At 38.2% G+C, this 27,080-nt stretch overlaps 1 long non-coding RNA gene across 1 annotated transcript; it reads right to left on the bottom strand.

The window, feature by feature from the left end:
* Positions 1–14,163: 14,163 nt before the first annotated feature.
* LOC103887085 lies at positions 14,164–23,091 on the bottom strand. Its single transcript, XR_002523969.2, has 3 exons — positions 22,378–23,091; positions 15,977–18,644; positions 14,164–14,376 (listed from the first exon to the last, which is right to left on the bottom strand). It is a non-coding gene; the product is annotated as an uncharacterized LOC103887085 (long non-coding RNA).
* Positions 23,092–27,080: the final 3,989 nt, after the last annotated feature.

Genomic DNA, 27,080 nt, shown 5'->3' with positions numbered 1-27,080 from the left:
TATTCATTTAAGGTGCTCTAAGGGGTGAACAATGGGCATATAACATGTAATACTTTGTAGTTAACATGACAAAGTATAGATATTGGGTCTATTGGTACAAAGTTTTTCTCAACTGTCATTTTATCTAGCTTTCTACAGTGTTCAATAATATGTGTTAAACATCTCTTCAGTGTCTTTGGGAAAATGTCACATTTATTAAACAAGGTTATAATATAAGTGAGTATATTACATCTGTGTATGTATGTATGTATGTGAATATATGTATCTAGTATTTAAAAATCTGTTATTTTACTATAAACTATCCTACTTTCTAATGTTATCAATAACACCTATCAGTTGCTGTAGAAGAGTTCAGAATGTTCATTTTCCTGGGGGGAAAAAACCCAAGAAAGTCTTAATCGTAAAGCAACAGAAAAAGAAAAATAGCCAAAAAAGTTCAAGATGCTCTATGAGAACAGATTTGTCACCTGGCTGTGCACCAACTAGAAGCAAGGCACACACTCACTGCTTGCTGAGGTTGTCTGAAGTGGAGAATTGGAGAAATATTCCCAGCATAGGGTGGGGGAAAAGAGAGCAAGAAATAAAAAGAAAGAACAGCTCAAAGCACATAGTGGGATGCGGGGGTGGTAATGGGTCAGAAGCACCGACAGCACAAAATCAAGACTGCTCCAAGGAAAAGAACAGAAGCCTCATTCAGAGTAGAGGGAGACTGTTGTTTTTCCAACTGAGATCTATGGAAATTAGTGTCTAAAACATGAAAGGTACAATGGGGAAAAAGAAGATTCTGTGGTCAAATATACTTGAGAAATATAAATACTCTCTTCTTGGAGATTTACAATGCATACGTAAACATTACAATTTCTGAGAGGTCCTATTTTTAAAAAAATCTCTTTAATCTTTTTAATAAATATATCCATGTTTAACATTGGTGTTCTCACACTTATTTGACTATGGAATTTTTTTTTAGACCACCTGATAACATTCCCAGTTGTATGAATGGGTGCAACTGTGAACTCTCGTGTTTTGTGGTTAGTGGATTTTTAGAAACGTGGATATGGATAATATCAACACCTCAGTGGTACCTGAAGACATCCATGATGCACTTGGTAATGGGCAGAATAGCAAAATGGTTAAAACCAGGAACTTTGAATTGGGTAATCCCTGGGCTCAAATCTCAGGTCTTCTACCTGCCTTGCCAAAGTCCCTGACTTCTTTATGGCTCTATTTCCTCATCTGTCAAAAAGGGGGAAAAATAAAGATAACAGGACCTATTTCATGAGTCATTGGGGGGTGTCAGATGAGATATTTCCTGTAAAACACATAACATTGCGCCCAGCACATAGGAAACAAAAAATCCTAAAGAATCCAGCACTCAAATCTCCTCTTCTGTGAATTCTCTGGGAAGTTTTTATCTGGCTACTCAAGTGGCTTTTGGAGAATAGAGATTAAATGAATACCGCTTCTCTGACCAAGGCAACATGGTGTCCAGTGCTATGGTCAAATGTAAGCATGATCTTACCAGACCCATGGTGGGTTGACAGGATTTCGTGAGATTACATGCATGAAGGAGAGGTCTTTTTCTTTCTTAGTAAGGTTGTTCATTTTCTAAATGTTGAGTTTTAAGTGTTCCTTGTATATTTTGGATCATTATCTTGTGTCAGATACATCTTTTTCCCTTTGTTAACTTCTAGGCATATTATGGTTTTGTGGATTACATTTAGATTTGTGATCTATTTTGAGTTAATATTTGTAAAGAGTAGAAGGTCTGTGTGATTTGTTTTTTTGTATGTGGATGCCCAATTTTCCCAGCACCAAGGCTGGGAAATATAAAACAAAGTAATAAACATTTGAAAATAAAGTAATAAACCACATCCACAAGCTGAAAAATATAAATCATATGATCATATCAATAGGTGCAGAAAAAGCATTTGACAAAGTCCAACACCCATTCATGATTAAAACAAAACAAAACAAAACAAAACAAAAAACACCTCTTAGCTAACTAGGAATAGACGGAAACTTCCTTTAACAAAGAACATCTTTAAAAACCTTCAGCTAGCAAAACTAGAAGTTTTCCGCCATTAAGTACTGAAAAGGCTGTGCTTTGTCTATTGAATTACCTGCACTTCTTTGTCAAACATCAGTTGACTATACTTGTGTAGATCTATTCCTGGAGTCTCTAGTCTATTCCAATTATTTATTTGTCTGTTGCTTTGCCAAGACCATACTGTCTTGATTACTGTAGTTTTATAGTAAGTCTCAAAATAAGGTAGCGTTATTCCTCTGACTTTATTCTTTAATATTGTGTTGTCTATTATGGATCCATCACCTCTCCATATAATCTTTAAAATCAGTTTGTTGATATCCACAAAATAAAATACTGGGATTTTTATTAGAATTGCATTGAATCTATAGATGATGTTGAAAAGAACTGCCATCTTGACTATTATGTGCTTTCCTATCCATGAACATTAATTATCTCTCCACTTACTTAGTTCTTTGATTCATTTCATCAGAATTTTATAGGTTTTTCTCATATATGTCTTATGCATACTTGGTAAGATTTATACAAAAGTATTTCATTTTTGAGATGCTGATACAAACCATATTGTGTTTTTAATTTCAATTTCAAGTTACACTTGTTCTTTTCTGGTGTTTAGGAAAGCAATTGACCTTGATATCCTGCATTCTTGCTATAATGACTTATTAGTTCTAGGAGGTTTTCTGTTGTTTTTGTTGGTTCTTTGGTATTTTCTATATAGACAATTGTGTCATCTGTGAGCAAAGGCAGTTTTATTTCTTCCTTCCCAGTCTGCATACATTTTATTTCCTTTTCTTATCTTATTGCATTAGCTAGGATTTCCAATACAGTGTGAAAAAGGAGTGGTGAGAGGGGACATTTTTGCCTCGTTCTTGATCTTAGTAAGAAAACTTTTAGTTTCTCACCCTTAAGTATGATGTTAGCTGTAGGTTTTTAAAGAAGTTCTTTGTTGAGTTAAGGAAATTTCCTCTACTCCTAGTTTGTTAAGAGTCTTTCTTTCTTTCTTTCTTTTTTTAAATCATGAATGGGTGTTGAACTTTGTTAAATGCTTTTTCTGCATCTATTGATATGATCATATGATTTGTTTCTTTTTTTAAGCTTGTGGATGTGGTATACTACTTTATTTTCCAATGTTGAACTAGTGTTGCTTACTAGGGAAAAATTCCACTTGGTTGTAGTGTATAATTCTTTTAATACATTGTTGAATTTATTTGCTGATATTCTCTTGAGGATTTTTGCACCTATATTCATAGAGACATTGGTCTGTAGTTTTGTTGTTGTTGTTTCTATTTTATTATAATGTCTGGTTTTGGAATTAAGGTAATGCTGGCCTCATGGAATGAATAAGAAAGTATTCCCTTTACTCTTATCTTCTGAAAGAGATTGTAGAAAATTAGTACAATTTCTTCCTTAAATGTTTGACAGAATTCACCAGTTAATCCATCTGCGTCTGGTGCTTTCTATTTTAGACGACTTTTAATATTGATTCAATGTCTTTAATAGATCTAAGCTTATTTATATTGTCCATTTCTTTTTGTGTAAATTTTACAGGTTGTGTCTTTCAATGAGTTGGTCCATTTTATCTAGGTTATTGAATTTGTGGGCATAGAGTTGTTCATATTATTTTAAAAATTATTATTTTAATGTCTATAGAATCTGTAGCAATATTTCCTCCTTCATTTTTGATATTAGTAATTCATGTCTTTTCTCTTTTTTTCTTAGTTAATCTATCTAGAAGCTTGTTGATATTGCTAATCTTTTTAAATAACTAGCTTTAGGTTTTGTTGATTTTCTCAACTGACTTCCTGTCCTCAATTCTATTGACATGTTCTAATTTTTATCACTTCTTTCTTTCTGCTTACTTCGAACTTAACTTGCTCTCTTTTTTTAGTTTCCTAAGGTGGAATGTTAGAAGGTTAATTTTAGATATTTCTTCTTCCCTAATAAACGCACTGGATGCTATTAACTTTTCTCTATATGCTGCTTTTGCTGTGTCACTTAAAACTTGATAAGTTGTATTTTTCTTTTTTGAGACAGGGTCTCACTCTGTTGCTCAGGCTGGAGTGTAGTGGCATGATCTTGACTCACTGCAACCGCCACCTCCTGGGCTCAAGCAGTTCTCCTGACTCAGCCTTCCCAGTAGCTGGAACTACAGGGACTTGCCACCATGCCTAGCTAACTTATTTTATTTATTTATTTTTTTGGTAGAGATGGGGGTTTGCCATGTTGCCCAGGCTGATCTGGAACTCCTGGGGTCAAACAATCCACCTATGTTGGCCTCCCAAAGTGCTGGGATTACAAGTGTGAGCCACTGTTCCCGGACTAAGTTGTATTTTTTTTTCATTTATTTCATTTTTTTTTCAATTTTTTTGAGTTGTTTTTGACATGTATAGTATCTAGATGTGTGTTGTTTAATCCCCAAGTATTTGGGAATTTTCCAGTTATCTTCTTGATTTCTAGTTTAATTCTATATTGTCTGAGAACATACATTACATTATTCCTATTCCTTTAAATTTGGTAAAGTGTGTTTTATGGCCCATAATGTAGTCTATCTTAGTGAATGTTTCATGTGAACTTGAGAAGAATGTGTATTATGCTTTTGTTGAATAAAGCAGTCTAATGCTATCCATTATATATTCAGTTGATTGATGGCGTTGTTGAGTTCTATGATGTCCTTACTAATTTTCTGCCTGCTGGATCTGTTCATACCTGATAAGGAGGTGTTGAGGTCTCCAAGAATAATAGTGGATTCATCTATTTCTCCTCGCAGTTCTATCAGTTTTTGCCTCAGATATGTTGATGGTGTGTTGTTATGTCCAAACAATTTAGTGTTGTTATGTCTTCTTGGATAATTGATCTCTTTATCATTATGTAATTCCTTTTTCTTCCTGATAATTTTTTTTAGTCTGAAATCTGCTGTCTGAAATGGACATAGCTATTCCTCCTTACTTTTGATTAGCGTTAGTATAAAATATGTTTCTCCATATCTTTACTTTTAATCTATATGTATCTTTATATTTAAAGTGGATATAGTTGATTCTCGATTTTTGATACACTGACCATCTCTGCCTTTTAATTGGCATTTTTAGACCACTAATATTTAAAGTGGTTATTAATGTAGTTGAATTAATATCTACTGTATTTCTTTACTGTTTTTCATTTGCCACCTTACCTCTTTTTTCCTGTTTTTGTCTTCCTCTCCTTTTCTACTTTTTATGGTTTTAAATGAGCATTTTGTATAATTTCATTTTCTTTTGTTTCTCAGTTCTCAGTTCTCCTTTTTTATTTTAAACAAAACTTTTTTTAGTAGTTGCTCTAGAGTTTCCAACATATTTACAAGTATTCAAGTCCAAGTTCACTTTCAAAGGATACCTTATAATAAGAAAATATTCCAATTCATTCCTGCTGTCCCTTGTATGTTGCTATCATTCATTTTACTTACATATAAACTATAATCATTGAATATATTGTTGCTATTACTTCAAACAAAGTATTATCTGACACATCAATTAAAAATGTAAAAAAGTGAAGGCTTTTATTTTTCCATTAGTTATTCCTTCTCTAATACTCCTCCTTTCTTATGTAGACCATAGTTTCTTATCTATATATTTTTCCTTTTCCCTGCAGAACTTACAGCATCTCTTGAAAGGCATGTCTACTGGCAACAAAGTTCCTCAATTTTCATTTGTCTGAAAGTCTTTATTTCTCCTTCATTTTTTGAAGCATAATAAAAAGGATACAAAATTGTAGGTTGGTGGTTTTTTTTTTTACTCTCAACACTTTAAAGATTTTACTTCGCTGTCTTGGTTGCATGATGATTTAAAATGCACCCAGGATTGTTTTAACCAGGTAGTTAAATTGGAGTTCATAAGGTCCCATTTTATTAGACCACTTTGTAAGTGTCAAAAGCTTACTTTAATTTTAATTTATTATTGACTGCATTAAAGAGTCAAAGCCCAATATTGGATGTGTCGAGGCAATGGGTACTATGAGTACAAATTGAGGCAAAGCTATGGTTAAAGTGGGCATATCTATCGTCTGTTTTATATTTAGCTATTTTTTAAGATTGTAGGAAGAACAGTGTTTAAATTTAGTGAATTCCAGGTATAACTCTAATTTGAGCCCTAGTTTTAATTAAGTTATGAAGTTTTTGTCGGTTGGTGCATTTTAGCAAATGCTAAAACTCACTTAAACTTATGTTGTAGACTCACAAAAGTTAGTCAATACACTTTTGTCTGTTTTTAATAAAAACTATATTAGTATATAAATTTTGTTGTATATTTGCTATATATAATTATTACATATAATTTGTTTTATATACATTTTAATATGTAAATTTTAGAATTTCAATGGAATCAAACTATGGACCTCTTTTAAAATTTAATTATGTATATAATTTATTATACATTTTTGTTGGCAGGGAGAGGGAGAGCATTAGGAAAAATAGCTAATACATGCTGGGCTTAATACCTAGCTGATAGGTTGACAGGTGCAGCAAACCACCATGGCACACATTTACTTATGTAACAAACCTGCACATCCTGCACATGTACCCAGGAACTTAAAATAAAAATAAAAATTAATTAAAACAGCATAAACATTGTACACACACACACACATATATATAACTATATATATTATGTATTTGCCTTTTCTTTTCTCCCCTTACATCTGGGATTTTCTTTCCCTCTTTTACCTTTGTCTCCTTTTTCTTTTCATTTTAGGCTTTTAGCCTCCTGAAGCTGTGGTTTTTAGTTTCTGTTTCTGGTTGATAACTCGCAATCAGCTTTCTAGGAGTTTACAGGAAAAGGGGGGAGGGGGAAAGGGCCCAGTGGTCAGCCTCATTGGCAGCAGTTTTTGTTCTAGGTTTTCCAATCCATTTCTTTGACTTTTTTTTTTCTTATTCTTAAACAAAATCTTTTAAAATCAGTATGTCTAGGCAGGCCAAATATTTTATTTCTTTTTTTGGAGGGGGAGTGGGCCAGGGTCATGTGTTTTGGCTCTCCCTTACCATTGCTTTTTCTTTTTCTTTGAGTGTTTACCTGATACACTCGTGGTGGTCTTGAGTGGCCTCTGTGGTGATAGGAGAGCAATCTCTTCCTCAGCCGGTAAGGCCAGTCATAGCATCAAGAATACAGGAAATAAGAACACATAGCTAATATGACTGGCTCTGTGATGCTCTGGCATCCTCTAAGGAATCTCTGGGGTGATGATAGTGGAGATTTTTAGAGAGTAAGCTATAAGTTGCCCCAAGCATCATATAAAACATTTTACAGTGAGAGAAGAAAGAAGGAGCACAAGAAGAAGTTTAAGGAATACTTGCAGGCCGACCCACAACTACGTTTCTAAATTATGTAACTTTGGCCAAGAAAATAGATCTGAAGTTTTCGGGGATCTCTAATAATACCTTGGTGATGTTACAAAAGGTAGAAGCTATATATAGAATATCTAAAGTATATGGGGTAAATATGTATATGTAGGATATAATTGACCATAGTATCTTGGTGTATTCTTCAGGCGAAGTTGGCAGGACTGTAGTCATGTTGTTGAAGAGTAGGAACTGACACATTAGTAGCGTATATGGAAGAGTTGTGGTCTTTGTAGCCAAGGGGAAGGAGTGGTCATGTTTGGAGATGTAGGATGTGCAAGAAGTGTGATGGAAAGCTGGAGTCCGGCAGGAAAAGAAGGCACCGGGGAGTGAGTAGAATCATACCCAGGGGTTGTGGGGTTGACTGATATAAAGCAGATGGCTACGTGGAAAAGCAGTCATCTCCATTGATTGTTATAATGGCAGAGATTGTAGTTAACCTCTATGAGATTTCCCCTCAGGCATGGAAGTATAGAGGTGTGCTCTTTTGGCAGAGAGCAAGGATTATGCAAGAATCATGGGCTGAACAGATGGCAAGCTCAAGAAACATCATAGAATCCTTAGTATTAAAGGAAGAAAAGCAACAAAAGTTCTGGGTCCTGTTTGTGCCTTAGAAGAGGAAGTCCATGGGCATTGCTGGGGCGGAGATTTTTAGTGTCCAGGGTAAAGTCATCTTTAATGGCAAGTTCTGGTATTGAGACAATGCCATCTCCAACATTGAGCTCTCCAGCCATGGTGATATGGTCTGGGATGAGGAGCTGTCTGTTTTTTTTTTTAAGCATGTATCCACTCTAATTGATGTGGGTCTTTTTCTTATGGCTCTGTGGTATTATATATAATAAGGCTGAGGTTGGAGTTTCAGCATTATCCTGTAGGCAGGCTCTCTAATACTACAGGTTCTTTGCCTTGGTTGTTGGTTTGGTTGGCAATGGGTAAGCTGAAGGAAGTTTCCAGGTTTAGGACCATACTCTGTAGCATGTGGGTCTTTAAAGGAGCTGGATCTCCGAACTGCAAACCAAGGAAAATACTTGGATCAGCAGTAAGACCAACAGTCAACAGAATGGTGTACAGCTGCACTTGCCAGGTTTTGTTTTGTTTCGTTTTTGGTAAAAATTTAGGCTTAAATAGGTTCTATATCAGATAGACAGCTTACTAGACATAAGACAATCGATAGCTAATGATTCTAGAAGAGTATGTCCAGTTGATCTGTTCTCTAGCCCTTATGGGATAGGGGCAAGATCTAACATTTATAAAGATATGGGGATATTTTCAAAGGGTCTTTATATATATAATGAGTCTTTATATGTCTGAAGAAAAAACACATCCCCTTTAAATATAGAAAAGACAATGGGATTTTTTTTTTCTTTTTGAGATGGAGTCTCACTCTGTAGCCCAGGCTGGAGTGCAGTGGTGTGACCTTGGCTCACTGCAACCTCTGCTTCCTGGGTTCAAGTGATCTCCTGCCTCAGCATCCTTAGTAGCTGGGATTACAAGCGTGCACCACTACGCCCAGCTAATTTTTGTATATTTAGTAGAGACGGCGTTCGGGAATGTTTTTAAAGTTCCTGGGAGGCACAAGTTGGCCAATGGGCCTTGAAATAAGAGGGACTAACACAGGGGGAAAGATACCTTTAGGAGTTTATTTGCCAGATTGGAATTTGAAAAGAAGTAGTTTGAGGAAACTGTCTTTCAGTATCTGAGACCCAAAAGAGACATTAAAATTCCATTGACTGACCTTTCGAAGAACCCAGCTGAGTGCCTTGATTACTCTCAGTAATGTCTATATTTTTGAAGGAGATAAGCAATGTCTCGATAAGGCCGTGGATGTGACTTTAGTATATGTAGAGATATGTGTGATTTTCATTTATATTTTGAGTATCCATGAAACAAGTAATCCCCGAAATTATTTACCCTGAAGGTGCCAGCTCTTAGGCACTGGCCCAACAGTGTGTAGTAATGTGAAGATGGGTCCATTTGTTGATCAGGGTCCTAGTGCTAAGATGATTGTCTGTGGCCAATTTTGTTGACGCTTGGGTCCTGTCCTACATCAGGGACATCTTGACTAAGGGAGGGAAAGTAGCAATATTCTGCTGAGCTTCATCAATCTTGTTATGATTGGCAATGACATTTGTATAGTTTATGAACTTCCATTGTTGTTTATTTGGTTAATTCCAAGGGGCTCCCCAGATAGCCAATGCATCTTGGGAGGGGTGTAGGGATCTCTTCCAGCACCATGGCACTTGGCAAGCAACTGAGGACAGGGTAGACCACTTCCTCTTGCAGGTGGAATATGCCAGAGAGCCCAGGTTTGGACCTAGTGACCATGCCAAGCTTTGTTTTTATGATCCAAATCACACTGGGCAGCTGGATATGGAGGGTCAGAGACTCAGGGTCTGCAAGAGCCTCTATTTCGAAGAAAGCCCAATACGTAGCTAGCAGTTGTTTCAACGGTATATAGCACAAGACCAAAAGGGGCAGTTTCTCATATTAGAAGGCTTTGGGCAATTTATGGCCATTATAAGACTCCAGGAGGCATGAAAAGCAATTGTTGAACCTCTTTAATAAAGGAGTCTCTGAGAGCATTAAACACGCATGCCTATTGACTTCAATTTGGACAGATTTTAGAGCCTTTTGTCGGAGAAAGCACCATTTAAGGTAGGCTGATTTCTGAATAGCAGCAATCATAAGTGAGATTAAATAAAACTTGTAGATGGGGAATATGTTGCTACCAAAACCCAAAAAGGACTGATAGATGTTTGACTTGTATGTTCTTAAGAAATGTGCCAAATTAATCTCCTTGGAGAAGAATGTCATTAGGTAACGTCATACCTGTCCTTCTTGAAAAAGGCAGATGCAATTGATATCTCGTCTGTTGTGTTCAATGATAAAGCTGTTGAGGTATGCCATGGATAGTCCAGAAAATGTGGGTTGTATCCCTTCAGAGATAAGGGCACTGTGAGGATGAGAGACTGTTGAAATAGTCATTGAATAGATCAACCAAATCTATAACAGCAAAATCTTTACTGGTTGATTGGATAGAATCAGTAATAATAATATTGGATATTAAGTATGGGGATCTTGAGAGATGGGATCATAGCATTGAAACTGTAGCAATCTACTAGAAGGCCCTGTTTTTTTTTTGGTTTTTTTTTTTTTTTTTTTTTGAGGTTTAGGAATAGGCAAAATTGGGTTGTCAAATAGAGAAAGAGTGGGGATAATTACCTCTTTATTAATTAGGTTTTAAATAGTAAGTTTGAATTATTGAAGCACCAGTTTAACTTCTATTTGGACATATTAATTCTTTTTTTTTTTTTTTTTTGAGACAGAGTCTCACTCTGTCGCAATTTAAGTGTGTACCCAACTGATGTGGGTACACATCAATTAGATGTGGTCTTGGCTCACTTCAACCTCCACCTCCTGGGTTCAAGCGATTCTCCTGCCTCAGCCTCCTGAGTAGCTGGGATTATAGGTGCCCGCCACCAGGCCCAGCTAATTTTTGTATTTTTAGTAGAGATTGGGTTTCTCTCTCTCTTTCTTTCTTTCTTTCTTCTTTTTTTTTTTTTTTTGATGGAGTCTCGTTGTGTCACCTAGGCTGGAGTGCAACGGCATAATCTCAGCTGACTGCAACTCCACCTCCCGGGTTCAAGCAATTCTCCTGCCTCAGCCTCCTGAATAGCTGGGATTACAGGTGCACACCACCATGCCTGGCTAATTTTTGTATTTTTTTAGTAGAGATGGAGTTTCACCATCTTGGCCAGGTTGATCTTGAACTCCTGACCTTGTGATTCACCCACCTTGGCCTCCCAAAGCACTGGGATTACAGGCATGAGCCACTGCGCCTGGCCCCATTTTAATTATTTTAACTGGAAAGTCATATGGTCTCATTTTACTAAGCCAATTTAGAAGTGTGACTTACTTTAATTTAAATGTATTATTCGTTGTGTTACAGCATTTATGCCCAATTTGAGATTATTTATGCCTAGTGGCTATTATGAGTATGGAAAACTTAGGCAAGGCTACATTTAAAGTGAGGCACACTTATTTTTCCTCTATTTCACATCTAGTTACTTTTTAAAATGATAGGAAAATAATGTTTAAATTTAGTGTGACTCCTGGTGTACTATAAGTTGAGCCTAAGTATTTATTAAGTCTATAAAGCTTTGTCAATTGGTGTATTTCAGCAAATACTAAATTTAACTTAGAACCTACTCTGTATAGGCACTAAAGCCAATCAGCACCCTTTTTATCTCTTTTTAGTGTAAATTATTTTAGTATATAGATAATTATATTTTAATGCATTTGTTATGTATATTAGTATATATGTTATTTAATGTGACTTTTACTATATAAAGTTTTGATTATGAACTGAATCAAACTATAATTTTCCATTTGAATTCAATTATATGTAATTGATTATATATTTTTATATAATATAATATTTTATTTATACATATAAAATTTATTTATTCACTTTTTCTTTTCTTCCCTGTATCCCCACCACCTTTCTGTTTTAGGCTTTTTAGCTGCCTTAAACAGGGTTTTTTTTTTTTTTTGGTTTCTGTTTCTGGATGATAACTGGCAGCATAAACCCACTAGGCAATTACAGGAAAAGAAAAGGGAAAGCAAGGGCTCCAGCAGCCTGGCTTTCAGACAGCTTTATTTATGTATTTATGTATGTATTTATTTCTAGGCTTTTAAATCCAGTTCCCCCCCCCTTTTTCAAAATCTTTTATTGTAGAATGGTTTATATGTCTATGCGCTTACATTTTTTTTTTCTGTTTTTTGAAGTCTCTTGTCTGTTTTTGACCATTTATATTTCCTTTAGTATTTACCTGATAAGCTCCTGATGGCCCCAGGTGACTTCTGCTGTGAGCAGTGGCCTCACTTTCTAGGACGTCCCACTCAATCTCAGAGGGTCAGGGCTTCCATTCAAGAGGGCAATAGTGGCATTAGCTTTCTCCTTCACATTCTCTGTTTGGAGTGTGAGACCCTTAGCAGCACTTAAGACAGCCAATGCTCGTTGATTAGGTACTTTTAAAATTAACTGAAACACCTCTTCAGAAAATTTGGGAGGGTGGATGGCAGTTGCTCTTTTTCTTTCTCATTTTTTATTAAACATTGAGGGACTGGTCTACAGAGATAAGATGTCCTGTATCACATTGGTTTGAGAGGCACATCTCAACAGCAAGAGGACAATAGCAGAGAAGTTTATGATCTGAACAGCAATATTTGCAGGATGCTGTGATCCCCTAAGGAGGAGCTCCAGGAATGGCCCATAGCACATGAACCATTGTTCAGGCAGTGCACTCCCGTGACTCTGTGGAATGGTGGAAATTTGACTCAGCAAAGCTCAGAAGGAAAAGGTAAAGTGGTTTATACAATGCCCCCAGGAACATATAACATCCTGGACATGAGGCACTTTTACATAAACGAGTCAGTTGCCCCCACCAATTTTCAGTGTTACCACTCTTTAGTGGGTCAGTGAATCAGACTTGTCCTACTAGGCACTAGGGGGTAATCACTCCTCATCTGCTTGGAGGGTCCTTTTGGAGAAACTGACATACTCAATTACCTTATAGGCACTGTGTTCTGGACCCTGAGTGCTCAGTCAACATGGAGAAATATGTTGAGTGTCCCCAGGCCCTAAGTCCCAGATGTGTCTTATGAAGTCTAAGCTCCTCAATTTTAGGCTGGGAATTCAGGGCAACACTTGACAAAAACAACACAATGCAGCAGTCATCAAGCAGCAAGCACAACAACAACCAGCTATGCTTTCCCAGTGAGTGGCTGCTGTCTGTCAGATCCAGTTAGGAAGCCAAGAGCAGCCTGAAGACATATCAACTCCCTCTGGTGTCAAATTCCCCTGTCCCAATTGTTTTAAAATGAACCCAGGTTTTGCATGGCATATTGTAAAACATGCAGACATGGAAATGACTGTCATGAAGGAAGAAGTCTTGATACTCACAGATTTCTAGAAACAAGGCCACACAGGGAAGCATCAGGTTGGTCAAGAGGCAGAAAGAGAAAGGGGAACAAAATGGATCTGAGTCATTGAGGTTTCTACATAAAGGGATAGGCAAGGTAGGATAAGCAGGCTTAGGAGTGGTGGTTCGAATAATTCCAGCAGGCTCAGGGGTATAAAGACAGTATTAGTCTGCTCTCATGCTACTTAGACATACCTGAGACTGAAAAAGAGGTTTAATGGACTCACAGTTTCACATGGCTGGGGAGGTCTCACAATCATGGTGGGAAGCAAAGGAGGAGCAAAGGCATGTCTTACATGGTGGCAGACAAGAGTGTGTGCAGGGGAATTTCCCTTTCATAAAAACATCAGATCAGCTGGGCGTGGTGGCTCATGCCAGTAATCCCAGCACTTCAGGAGGCCGAGGCAGGTGGATCACCAGGTCAGGAGATTGAGACCATCCTGAATAACATAGTCAAACCCAGTCTCTACTAAAAATACAAAAAACTAGTCGGGTGTGGTGGTGGGTACCTGTAGTCCCAGCTACTCGCGAGGCTGAGGCAGGAGAATGGTGTGAACCCGGGAGGCAGAGCTTGAAGTGAGCCGAGATCATGCCACTGCATTCCAACCTGGGTGACAAAGCGAGACTCCATCTCAAAAAGAAAGAAAGAGAAAGAAAGAAAGGAAGGAAGGAAGGAAGGAAGGAAGGAAGGAAGGAAGGAAGGAAGGAAGGAAAGAAAAGAACCCATCAGATCTCCTGAGACTTATTCACTGTCATGAGAACAGCATGGCAAAACCCACCCCCATGATTCAATTACCTCCCACTGGGTCCCTCCCATGACGCATAGGGATCATGGAAGCTACAATTCAGGATGAAATCTGGCTGGGACAAAGCCAAACTGTATCAAAGACTGACCTGAATTTTCCTTTTTTGAGTTCCACATGTCACCTTCTACCCACGTGGGCCAGGTACCAGATAACCTACAGGCTCCTTACGTGTAGGGCCTGGAACCAGAAATCATAGGTAGCAATTTTTAAAAAAAGATTATCATGGTAGATCCTACTTGAATTGGCTTTGATTCAAAGGGGGCACAAAAGTTAACATGAGGTTATATGAAGGAAGACAGTTCTGGATAAAGGAAATAGACCCTGCACAAAGGCTGCTTGGAAGGGTTATTCCTGCCATGTTCAAAGCAGCAAGGACACTAGTGTAGCTGGAGCGGAATGAACAAGTGAGAGATTTGTAATAGATAAAGTAGGAAAGGCAGCAGGGGCTAGATCATGTGAGGCCTTGTAGGCTACTGCAGGGATTTTGGCTTTTACTCTGAATGAGATAGAAGGTGATGGGTTAAGGGGTTTCAGCAATATGGGAAATGGGTTAAGGGGTATTGAGCAATTCAGTGATTGAAGGACATGATCCAATGGGCTCCTGAGCTAAGAACAGACCACAGAACAAGGGTAGAGGTAGGAAAACTATCAAGAGGCCATTGCAGCTGTCCAGGGGACAGGCACTGGTGACTGGGACCAGCATGTTAGTAGTGATGGGTAGTAAGAAGTGAGTAAGTTTAGGGTATACTTGGAGAGAGAACAAAGGATATTCTAAGATCTTTGGGGAGAACAACTGGACAGATGACATTACCACTCACTGATGGGAGGCTGTTCAGGAGGAGCGAGAGTGGGGATGGAGAAAGAGAGAGTTCAGTTTGGGGCATGGAGTTCTCAGTCACCAAAGACCTGAAATATTTTGTGCAATAAGAGAAAATAAGAACATGAAGGTACACAAGCAGATAGAAAGGTTGGCAGGCAGATAAAATAAGTGAGAGAGAAAAGTGGGACCCAGAAAATTATTTATTTAGGATTCTGTTAGAGAATTCATGCATATGGCAGAGAAATGAACAAGATCTAAAGGACTATGTGGCTCTAAACCTAAGCCAAACTCTATGGTAGCTGATTTTTTTAGTCCATAGTTTTATAATTCCAAAAGATGTCACAGATACTGCCAAACAAAAATGTGATAGTTTTATAACTTCAGGATTAGTTGATCACCAAGGAATATATCAAGGAAAAGCTGCTCTAGATTCAATCCTTTTTAACATGAATTTGTATTCATTTCACTGCATCTATAAGCACTTATAAACATACTTTTTATATAGGAAATTTCTTCCAATCTAATCATAGACTTTGATGCAAGGCAGATTCATAATCCCTCTAATATCTCTACTAACATGGATGTGTTCTTAATCCACAGACTGAGATTTAGAAGTGAATTCTTGTCACAAAGAGGTTCTAAAATGAAGGGAGTTCCAGAAGAAATTACTTAAAAGTTAGCCAAAGCAAAGAGTCACTGTGCAACTAACTAAAGTCAACAACAGTCAGGCAAGTGTGTGCACTAGATAAGTTTTAACACGTATTCTGTCCTCAAAAGACAAGTTGCCACTTAGTTGGCCGAAATATTTATTTGTCATTATGAAATGCAGTATCTCAGCAGACACCCTACAGGTCAAGTCTTAATTGAGAATCTATGATCTGTCCCTATGCAATGAGAAAGCGGGAAGAAATATAATAGGACAAGGTGGCACAGGCTGATAGGTTATTTAACCATAACCTGATTCTGTTGCTCCCCTGAAAGACCCTGTATTCCTCTGCACATAAGTTATACTTCCATGCTCCTTCCTTTCCTCCTTTTGTCTTCTTCAGCATCATCTTCTAGAACCTTTGCTATTAGTCCAAACTGTACTAGACAAAAGGGATCACAAAAGAATAGGACATTATCCCAACACTCCATATCTAAAAGAAAGTGGAAAAAAGTAGATTAGTCCATTTCATTCATTCCTTTATTCAGTAAAACTTATAATGAACACTTACTATATTTGGTACCATGTTACTGGAGGTAGAGTTGAATGAACACAGAACTGACCATTAGGGAGTTCACCCTCTATCAGGGGGAGTGGACATGTAAACTAAGGCATGGGGTATAACCTATGGCTTCCATGGTAGGTGCACACACAAGGGCCTGTGGGCACAGCATGGAAGGAGTGTTTCTTTTAATTGGGAACACTGAGATTTGGAAAGGGTTTCATATAGGATGTGATGCCTAGGTCACATCTCTAAAGGAAAGTAGGCAATTTGCAAGTGAATGAACCAGGAGGAGCAATTACAACATTTCCAAACACAACAGCTAGGGATTTTACAGGGTCTAATTCTGTAAGCAAAGGGGACTCATTTAAAAGCTTAGAGTAATGGAATCATATAACCAGAATTGTTGTTCAAAAATATCAGTCTAAAGCAGGTTTAGTGGGTGATTTGGAGAGGGTAAGTCCACAGGCGAGGAGAGCAGTTAAGTGATTAATGCCGTATTTTGGGAGATGATGAACACTTGTGTGAGGCAGTGATTGTGGAAATAGGAAACAGAATGTTAAGAATAACTCATCCTCCAATTAAATGTTAGGAGTAAAACGGGAAGTTATTTAAAATGACTTCTGTTTTGAGTGACTAGGTAAATGGTTACATCAATCAAAGCAGAGAGCTCAAGAGATTGTATAAACTTTGCAGGAAAGATAATGAGTTCATGTTGGGGTAAATACTTAAAAATATCTATTGATTATAAGCTAGACACTCTTTTAAGCAGTAGCTAACTGCTTCATAAAAGCAAGGGTTCAAGGAGACAGAAGATAAACAACAAATAAATACATAAACAGGATCACATTTGATAGTGAAAGCTGCAAGCAAAAGCTCCATGTAGAAATGTTCAGTGAGCATGCATCTGTGTATGGCAGGCAGGGAACCATGAGTATGTCTTGGCCGAGTTGCATGTCTATGAGTCAGCATCAGATCACAAGTGGCCATTGATGTGACAGCAGTGAATGAGAATTCCCAAGAAGAAGACAGAGGGAGCATAGAGGTTTGGGAAACAGCAACATGCAAACAAAAGATAATAATACATGGCTGAAATGCCAGCATTGATGGCCATGCATAAATTGCTCTAAAAACTTTGAGGAAAGAGCTATTGATTGTGCTCACATTCGTTAGTGAAGGCTTTATCAGAGAGAAAATATCTGCGTAGATGTATTGAAATCTTCTGAACACTCAAGAAGATAAAGGGAAGTCCAGGCAGAAGGATCCATGTTAGAAACGAAAGAGAGAGTATGATGGGGAGAGGAGGTGGTCAGGAGGGAGATACAGGTACTTTGGTAAGGGGGGAGGATGTAGTCTATGAGTGAATGTGTGGCAAGAAATGGAGCTGAAATTGCAGGAGAACCAGCTAAAGCCAGACCAGACCCAGATCTATAAACTACTGCTATTGAATATGCATCACTCAAGTGCTATACTTTGTCCTCTGTGTTAATGTGACTTTGTGTCATGTTCTTATGTAACTTGTGCTTTTTCTTTTTTTGTGTGTTTTAAAATCTTGACTCTCTAGTAATCTGAATAGCTTTTTATGGACAGTGATCTTTGCTTCCTCTTTTAGTCCTCATTGCCTTTTCCCTCTTGCCTTACGTCATCATGTCCTTCCTCAGTTGACTTTGAGGCTGATAAAAAAAAGTTAAAGAAATAATATATTTCTCAGGTCATAAGAGACTCAGGCTTAGCATTCTTGCAACAAGCTAGCAAAGATGAGGAGATGATTTTTGTGAGATTTTGGGTGGGATTCCTTTAGCTAAGGAATGCTTGTTTGACTGAACAGACAAGTAGGGCAATTGTTGATGGTGAGAAAGAAGCCTTGGCTTTAATTTTCTTCTAAAGTAGAACAAGACAAATAGCAAATGTAGAGCTGTAATCGAAGGCAGTAATATTTAAGGGTTACATTTGACTAGAAATCTGATCCAGGATTGTGAGTGTGTGTGTGTGTGTGTGTGTGATTTCTTTGAGATCGACACGTCCAAGGGTTGATACAGATAGAAACATTACATCTAAATACACTGCAATTTTTCACACTTAAAAGTCTAATCACTAGAATAAAAGAAGGCTGAGAGGGGCTAGATTTTACCCAAAAAGTATTTTTCGTAACTTTGGCATAGATTGCTCAGAAATAATTTAAAACAAAGCCAATGGAGCTGGAACTGTTAGTCTTACTTACAAAGAAATTCTCATGCTTTACACATGTCAACAGTAGGTACAGTTTCCTAAGAATGTTTTACCTTTGGATCTTTATCAAGCTCTTCTCCCTTCATTACTATATCTTGACAGTTTGTCATACATGAAAAAGGAGACACTGGGTAAGTTTTCACCATTTTGCAGTTTTGTGCCAATGACATTTCAACCTCTTCATCATCCTGCCAAACAGAATATGTCACAACTGCTAAATAGCTGAACGCCCCCGCCCTATTGTCAACTCATTTTTTCCTTTTCTCCCATAAATACTTGCCTCAAATTTGCATTATTCAGGAAACTATCTAGAGCAAGGCAACATTTTACAGATAAAGAAATTGAGACCCAGACGGATGAAAGGCATTACTCAAGATCATATAGTCTTTTGTGTCAGAACAGGACAGACTAGGTCGCCTCATCCCAAGGCATTTTTCTTTCTTTTGCTTTACATTTTTATTTTATTTTATTTTATTTTATTTTATTTTATTTATTTAGAGATGGAGTCTCACTCTGTCATCCAGGCTGGAGTGCAGTGACACGATCTCAGCTCACTGAAACTTCTACCTCCCAGGATCAGGCAATTCTCCTGCCTCAGACTCCTGAGTAGCTGAGATTAGAAGCATGCGCCACCACGTCTGGCTAATTTTTGTATTTTTAGTAGAGACGGAGATTCACCATATTGGCCAGGTTGGTCTCGAACTCCTGACCTCGTGATCTGCCCGCCTCGGCCTCCCAAAGTGCTAGGATTAGAGGCGTGAGCCACTGTGCTTGGCCTTCTTTACATTTTAATTGACAAACAATACTTTTATATATTATGGGGTATAATGTGTTGTTTTGATAAATGTTAACATTGTAGAATAATTAAATCAAGCTGATTAATAAATCAACACCTCACATACTGATCTTTTTTTGTGTGTTTGTGTGGTAAAAACATTTAAAATCTGCTCTTTTAGTAATTTTAAAGTATACTTTATTTATTTCTTATTGTGACAGTTCTGTGCACTAGATCACTAAAGCCATTCCTCTTATATAACTAAAACTTTGTGTCTGTGATTAACATTTCTCTTTACCCTGTCCATCCCTCTTCCCCAGCCTCTAGTAGCCACTACTGTACTCTCTACTTCTAGGAGTTCAACTTTTTTAGATTCCTCATATGAGTGAGATTTCTCTTTCTGTAGCTTCATTCCTCCTCTGGCGTGAGCATGAATTGAGAGCTCTCTGTGACACTATTTGCACATAAGACTAGTATAGATACCCTTTTGTCAATATCCTCTTCTCTTTCACAAGTCTATCCTTTCACTACTTCCCCCCTTTCTTTTCTTCCCATTTAAAATTATAGCACCAATACCTCTGGGCTATCCCTTTTTTCAGAGAGCCTAGATAAGTAAGACTCAGAGTGGGCTGGCAGATGGCTGGGTAGATACAGTAGGGGATTGAGAAGAGGAAACAGATTTGAACAAGCTAACTTTCCCACCTGGAAGTTATTATTACAGCTCAAAAGATTCTCATCTGAGGCAGAAAGTGGCCTGGGAATGGGGGAGGTGGAAGAGGTGTCAGATTATCAGTGATTTCAATTTCCTTTCTTTAGGGAGAAGTTTGTACTTAGAAAATGAAATGCTCATACTTAGCTGGGCGCTCACAAAATCTTTCCCCTTGCCTCTGGCATAAGACAAGCTGAAGAGAGATATATGACAGTGTACTGGAAAGGGCTGGTCCCCTGTTGGCTCTGCCAACTCTCTCTGGATTTTCCCTTTGCAACTGGAGGAAGATGCCAAATGCATGCTTCTCTAGATGCCAAGAAGAAGCAATTTGCACAATGTCTCTTTCATGTTAAGATTACCCACTTTATACTATGAATATTGAGGAGAAAATATCCTGGAAATTAGTAGCAGTCGATGAGAGGATAACATATCCCCTGCAACCTCTTCCTTATTATAGGGGAACTGCAAGAACTCTGTGCTACACCAGAAATATATTACTGCAATTTCGTCATTGCAACATTATAACATCACAACATTATTGCACTAGCTTATGGTTTAGGAAGGAGGTTTCTACAGAATGAGGAGGTCTTTTGTTCCAGTGTCTCCCCAGCCTTTTTTTTTGAAATGGAGTCTTGCTCTTCCCCCAGGCTGGAGTGCAGTGGCATGATCTCGGCCCACTGCAACCTCCACCTCCCAGGTTCAAGTGATTCTCCCACCTCAGCCTCCCGAGTAGCTATGACTACAGGCACATGCCACTATGCCCAGCTGATTTTTGTAGTTTTAGTGGAGATGGGGTTTCACCATGTTGAACTCCTGACCTCAAGTGCTCCGCCAGCCTCAGCCTCCCAAAGTGCTGGGATTACAGGCATGAGCCACCATGCCTGGTTCCAATCTCCCTTCAGAACCCTCCCCATTTTGTCATTCCTCTGTCATATTGTCTTGCTGAATGTGGCATATCTCCAGTACCCTCAGTGACAGGAAATTCACTACACACTGAAGCAGTTCACAACAGTTAATGACAGTTTTGATGGTTAAAGTTCTCTATGTTTAGCCAAAATACTGTAGATTTGACGCACAGCTCTTCATTCATCATAGGGAAATTTATCTTCTGGAATTTGGATCCCATGTGCTTAGGAATGAGGAATAGGAAAGGTCTGCTATGATGTACATTTTCATTATTGTAAACACATCCTTAACAAATAATAAAAGTGAGCACAGTATCTAACTTTCTCTAAGAGGCATTAATTAATGTCGCTTGAAGGTCACATGTTACAAAGCAGTGTAGTAAGTTAAAAATAAATAAATAAAATTCTAGTCTGTTAGAGGTTTCCTGAATTCTAATCATCTGATGTATGGATTCTCATTTAAAATTTCTGAAAAGAGAATGAGGATATATAATATAACCTTTTCTGCCTTTGCTCATATTTAATCCCAATAAAGATGCACAGTCCTACTATTTTGGGGATTATGAAGCTGTTGCCAAAACGCTGTATTCTTTTCTTGCACGGCTCTACAGGGTATTTATGCCAAATAAACAAGGCAGTTACTTTTAACTTTTCAAAATAGTTTCATTGAGCTATAGCTGACATACATTAATTTGCACAAATTTAAAACTTCTAATTTGGTAAATTTTGACATAAGTCTACATCCACAAACCCGTAACTGCAATCAAGATAGTTTTCTCATTTTCCTCTGGGATCGCTCCCTCCTGACCTTACCACCTTATTCCTAACGACCAGGCAACAACTGCTCTACCTTTTGTTTCTAGAGATTGTTTTAAATTTTCTGAACTTCTATACATATGAAATCATACAATGTGTACTCTTTTTTGGGGGAGAGGTCTGACTTCTTTAACTCAACATAAATATTTTAAGATTTATGACTGGGCATAGTGGCTCACGCCTGTAATCCTAGCACTTTGGGAGGCCGAGGCAGGTGGATCACGAGGTCAGGAGATTGAGCCCATCCTGGCTAACATGGTGAAACCCCGTCTCTACTAAAAATACAAAAAATTAGCTGGGCGTGGTGGCGAGTGCCTGCAGTCCTAGCTACTCGGGAGGCTGAGGCAGGAGAATGGCGTGAACACGGGAGGCGGAGCTTGCAGTGAGCTGAGAGCGCACCACTGCACTCCAGGCCTGGGTGACAGCGAGACTCCATCTCAAAAAAATAAAAATAAATAAATAAATAAATAAAAGATTTATTAATGTTGTTGCTTGTTTCAATAGTGTATTTATTTCTATTGCTAAGTAGCATTTTGTAGCAAGGATATACTATTCACCTGTTGGTGGACATTTGTTTCTTTTCACTTTGGGGTTACTACAAATAAAGCTGCTGTTGACATTTGTGTACAATCTTCATATGAATTTACATTTTTACTTTTCCTGGATGAATACCTAGGAGTGAAATGGCTGAGTAATACTGTAGCAATATTACTTACTGAGTAGTTACTTGATTAAAAACATCCAGTCAAGTTAAGTGATGGCTTCTCCATGCTATGGCGACATAAATATTAGTAGGAAGTTAATTAAAAATTGTTGAATAAACAAATCAATTAATATTTTCTGGACAATTTGCATCTCATCTTCTTTATTTCAATCAAAAACTCAATAAACTCTATACAGTTGTTTATAAAGGAAACTCAAAAAGGTTGGGAAATTTACCTTCCATCACAAAGCTTACAGATTGCAAAGGTAAGATTCAAAGCCAGTAGTGTCTCCAGAACAATTACCCCGCCCCCACTTCATCTATCAATCTTTTTCATCACGTCTTTTTTTATGCCTCAGTGAGGTTTAAGGAGTAGAAGCATTTTTAGCCAGGTGGGTGGTATTTGTTTCTTTTCTTTTCTTTTCTTTTAAGTTCTAGGATACATGTGCAGAATGTGCAGGTTTGTTATGTAGGTAAACTTGTACCATGGTGGTTTGTGGCACCTATCAACCCCTCATGTAGGTGTTAAGCCCAGCATGCATTAACTGTTTATCCTGCTGTTTTCACTCCCCTACCCACCCCCCAACAACAGGCCCTAGTGTGTGTTGTTCCCCTCCCTGTATATGCATGTGTTCCTATTTTTTGGCTACCACTTAGAAGTGAGAACATGCGGTGTTTGGTTTTCTGTTCTTGTGTTAGTTTGCTGAGGATAATGGCATCCAGCTCCATCCATATCCCTGCAAAAGACATGATCTCATTCCTTTTTATGGCTGCATAGTATTCCATGGTGTATATGTAGCACATTTTCTTTATCCAGTATAAAATTGATGGGTATTTGGGTGGATTCCATGTCTTTGCTATAGTGATGCAATGAACAGATGTGTGCATATATTTTTATAATAGAATAATTTATATTCCTTTAAGTACATATCCAGTAATGGGATTGCTGAGTCAAATGGTATTTCTGGTTCTAGGTCTTTCAGGAATCACCACACTGTCTTCTATAATGGTTGACTTAATTTACATACCCACCAACAGTGTACAAGTTCCTGTTTCTTCATAGCCTTGCCAGCATCTGTTTTTTTCTTGACTTTTTAACGATTGCCATTCTGACTGGTGTGAGATGGTATCTCATTGTGGTTTTGATTTGCATTTCTCTAATGATCAGTGATGTTGAGCTTTTTTTCATATGCTTGTTGGTCGCATAAAAGTCTTTTTTTTTTTTTTTTTTTTTTTTGAGACAGCCTCACTCTGTTGCCCAGGCTGGAGTGCAGTGGTGTGATTCTCAGCTCACTGCAACCTCTGCCTCCTGGGTTCAAGCGACTCTCCTGCTTCAGCCTCCTGAGTAGCTGAGATTACAGGTGCCCGCCACCACACCCGGCTAATTTTTTTGTATTTTTAGTAGAGGCGGGGGGTCTCACCATATTGGCCAAGCTGGTCTCGAACTCCTGACCTCAAATGACCCACTTGCCTCAGCCTCCCAGAGTGCTGGGATTACAAGCATGAGCCACTGCACCCAGCAAATGTCTTTTTTTGAGCAGTGTCTGTTTATGTCCTTTGTAGTGGGTAGTATTGGAATAGGAGAAAAAACAAAGACCAAACATGTGAAAATGAAAAATCATGAGATGTATTTGGGAGACTGCAAAGAGATTAGCCTGCAAGAAGTGAGGATTTATATAGGGAATTAGTGGAGATTGAGCCTGGGATCCACATCCCACCTACAGAAGTTACCACTTTTTCTTCTGAGACGGGGAGAACTGCTATATATTTCTGAGCAAATGTGTGACAGGATGAATTGAAGTAATCAAGCACAGGGTCTGGATTGATTGAGATAGAGTGGTGTCCACTGAAATGCCCACTAAAATCTCTGATTGTGTGGAAGTGACAGTTTGAAAATGAGGATGACAAAAAGAATAGAAGGGAAGGTGCTGGTGTGACAGGCCCTCAGAGAAGAAATGGTCAATATTTTGTGACTAATTAACGAATTGTTGAATTTTACCTTCATAACTTGCCCCCTCTGTAATGGGAGATAAGCCTTGTTTAGTCCTAAGGTTTAATCAGGGAAGCTGATCAGCACTATTTTCTTAGTTAAATAGAGAAAAAGTGTTTACCCACTTGTCTTTATTACTAGGTCCAGTATTGTAAGAATAAACGGTTCTTTTTAGATGACCATGGTCTTGTAGTAGCTTTCTTTGGGTGGTACAAATAGAGATAAAAATATAAGATGATTGAAAGGGTCAACTGATTGTGAATAATCTGAAATCATTCTCTGCAAGATGCTGCTAAAAGAATTCTCAGATTGACGTATTGACATTTTCTTCTTTGCTCCCCAAAGTACTGCTCACTAAATTTCAGTTATTGGAAGGCCTGCTATTGTTTGGTACCAGTTATTTGAAGTTTAGCAGCATGAGGTTTATGTTTAAAATGTGTGACTCATGTTTAACCTTGTCAGGTTTTAGATGAAAAGGGGAGTTCAGAAAACACTGGTGTGTAAACAATTGAAATAGCCTTCAAGGAAAAAAAATATGAGACTAAAAGAGCTGTCAAGCTGGGAAAGTCTTAAGAAGAATCTCTGGATAATGGTTTATAATATTATCTTTCCCTAAGGACCCAAGAAATGGAAAATATATTAGTTTTTCGATGAGTAGCTTTTGGCAAAGCACCATCAGTGCACTTCGTTAAAAACATCTTGGTGCCTCAAACCCGCAGGCTGGAATATGTAATGCATATGTTGAAGGTCTGATGGGGCCTTATGAGGAAGTGATCCCTGGGAGACCCCATGAGAAAGATACTCAGAGAAACAGACTTTCCTGCATCCTTCCATGCGTTTTAAAAATCCAGTGAAAGAGTCATTTAACTGCTATGGTTTCTATTTCTTACTTTCTTCCCTCCTCCACCCTCATTTTGCCCCCTGTCCCTCCAGTTGAGGGGGAACATTCCTTATATCAGCCTGGAACTATGCAGTCATGGGTGCAATTGATTTCCATCCCCCAGTACAATCTTTGAGGCTGGAGCTCTGGGGCTGTGCCACAGTCAGAGTGGGTATAGTCTGAGGACAGCCTGGGTGCAGAGAGAATAATTATTGAGTAAGTTTCATGTGAGAGACCATGAATTAAATCATCTACACAATCAATCTTTTCATTTTCTCAACAATCTTATGATGATTTGCCTCCATCATAGTCAAAGGAAAGGGCACAGCATAGCTTGTCAAAGCTTCTCCTGTTAGTGTGAAGCAAGCAGATTTGTCTCACTCTGTAGCAGAAGCTATTGGTACCCCAGCTATAACCCCTCCTCTGTGCAAGGCAGCCAGTGTCCTGCCTGAGAACCTCCAGCGGCAGTACCAAGGTAGGTTGGGTGTTCTAGAGAGCATTCCCTGCACAAAGCAGACAACTGATGGTGGATGATGGAAGTTGGCACATAAATACTCTGACTCCTCTACCCTTTGGATGGGATCACATATTATTGATTTTATGACTCTTCCCCCAGTGGGATTAAGCTCCTGTTATAGTGGTAACTGGGTTGATCATGCATTTGTTGTTGGCCATCTTCCCTGCATTACTTTCCCACCACATTATTAGTGCTTCTTGCAATCAATTCTCACATAAATTACTGGACTCGTAACTTTCCAAGGAAACCTAAACCAGGAAACTCTATAAAGCCAAACATTCTCCTAAAGGCTTCAGGGAAGATAACCTGTTAGACACATTTATGTGTGTTATGTTTCAGCAGCCTTTCTTAATCTTTCTCCTTCATTCTGGATCCCTCTGTTTCAATCCTTCAGGTGACCATGACTTCCTGCCTCCGGATCCTTTCCCCATCCTCATTTTTCTCCAACATTAAAAAATTTCTACTGTTATCGAAGCAAATCAACCTCAGACATGAGTGATTGATAGCTTTTCACTCTGTCAAATGCATTTGCATTTCAAAATAACCTGCTTTTATCCAAACAGATCTCTAGTAAATGCTGGATGAGGGATTTAGGGTTCAGTAGAACCAAAGACTTTCAGGATTTGTGCTATGTAAAAGTCAAAGGAACTGAGGAAGGAAGCAGAAACTCCTTAAAGAAGCTGGGTAAGACATTATCAGGGAAATAACATACGAGTTGGGCTTTGCAAGACAAATAGATTGAATCAGCCTGCAAAGACAGGGAAACATGTTTGCAGTAGAAGGACTCTGTTTTTTAAATTTTTGAAGTAATTTTTGATTTACCTAAGAATTTCAAAGACAATATAGAGAGTTTCTGTATGCCATTTACCCAGCTTCCCTTAATGTCAATATCTTATATTTCCAGGATGTAGTTAATAAAAACTAACAAATTAATAATGACAAAACACGTTTAGCTATACTACAGACTTTATTCAGATTTCACTAGTTTTTCCGACAATGTTCTGTTTTCTCTTCTAGAATCAAGCCAGGAAACCACATGGCATTTAATCATGTTTCCTTAATCTCCTTCAGACTATGACAATCAATCAGTCTTTCAGAAAGATCCTTTAATTCTCACAATCCAAACAATGTGGGTTTTTCCGAATTATAAGCCCATTCTATAGGTGAAAAAACTGGGTTTCACAAATAAGAAGTGAATACTGAGGGTAACATTTAACTAGAACTAGGACTAGAACCTGTGTCTGCTGCTTAATCAGGAATCATTCTATCATGCCACATTTTTATCTTTTCTCCTCTTCATTTGGACTCTTTCCCATTCCTTCTCTCCTA

The sequence above is a fragment of the Papio anubis genome, chromosome 8 (genome assembly GCF_008728515.1).
Source record: "Papio anubis isolate 15944 chromosome 8, Panubis1.0, whole genome shotgun sequence".
Taxonomy (NCBI): Eukaryota; Metazoa; Chordata; class Mammalia; order Primates; family Cercopithecidae; genus Papio; species Papio anubis.
The sequence above is the reverse complement of the archived record's forward strand: the minus strand, read 5'-3'. Positions and strand labels throughout refer to the sequence as shown.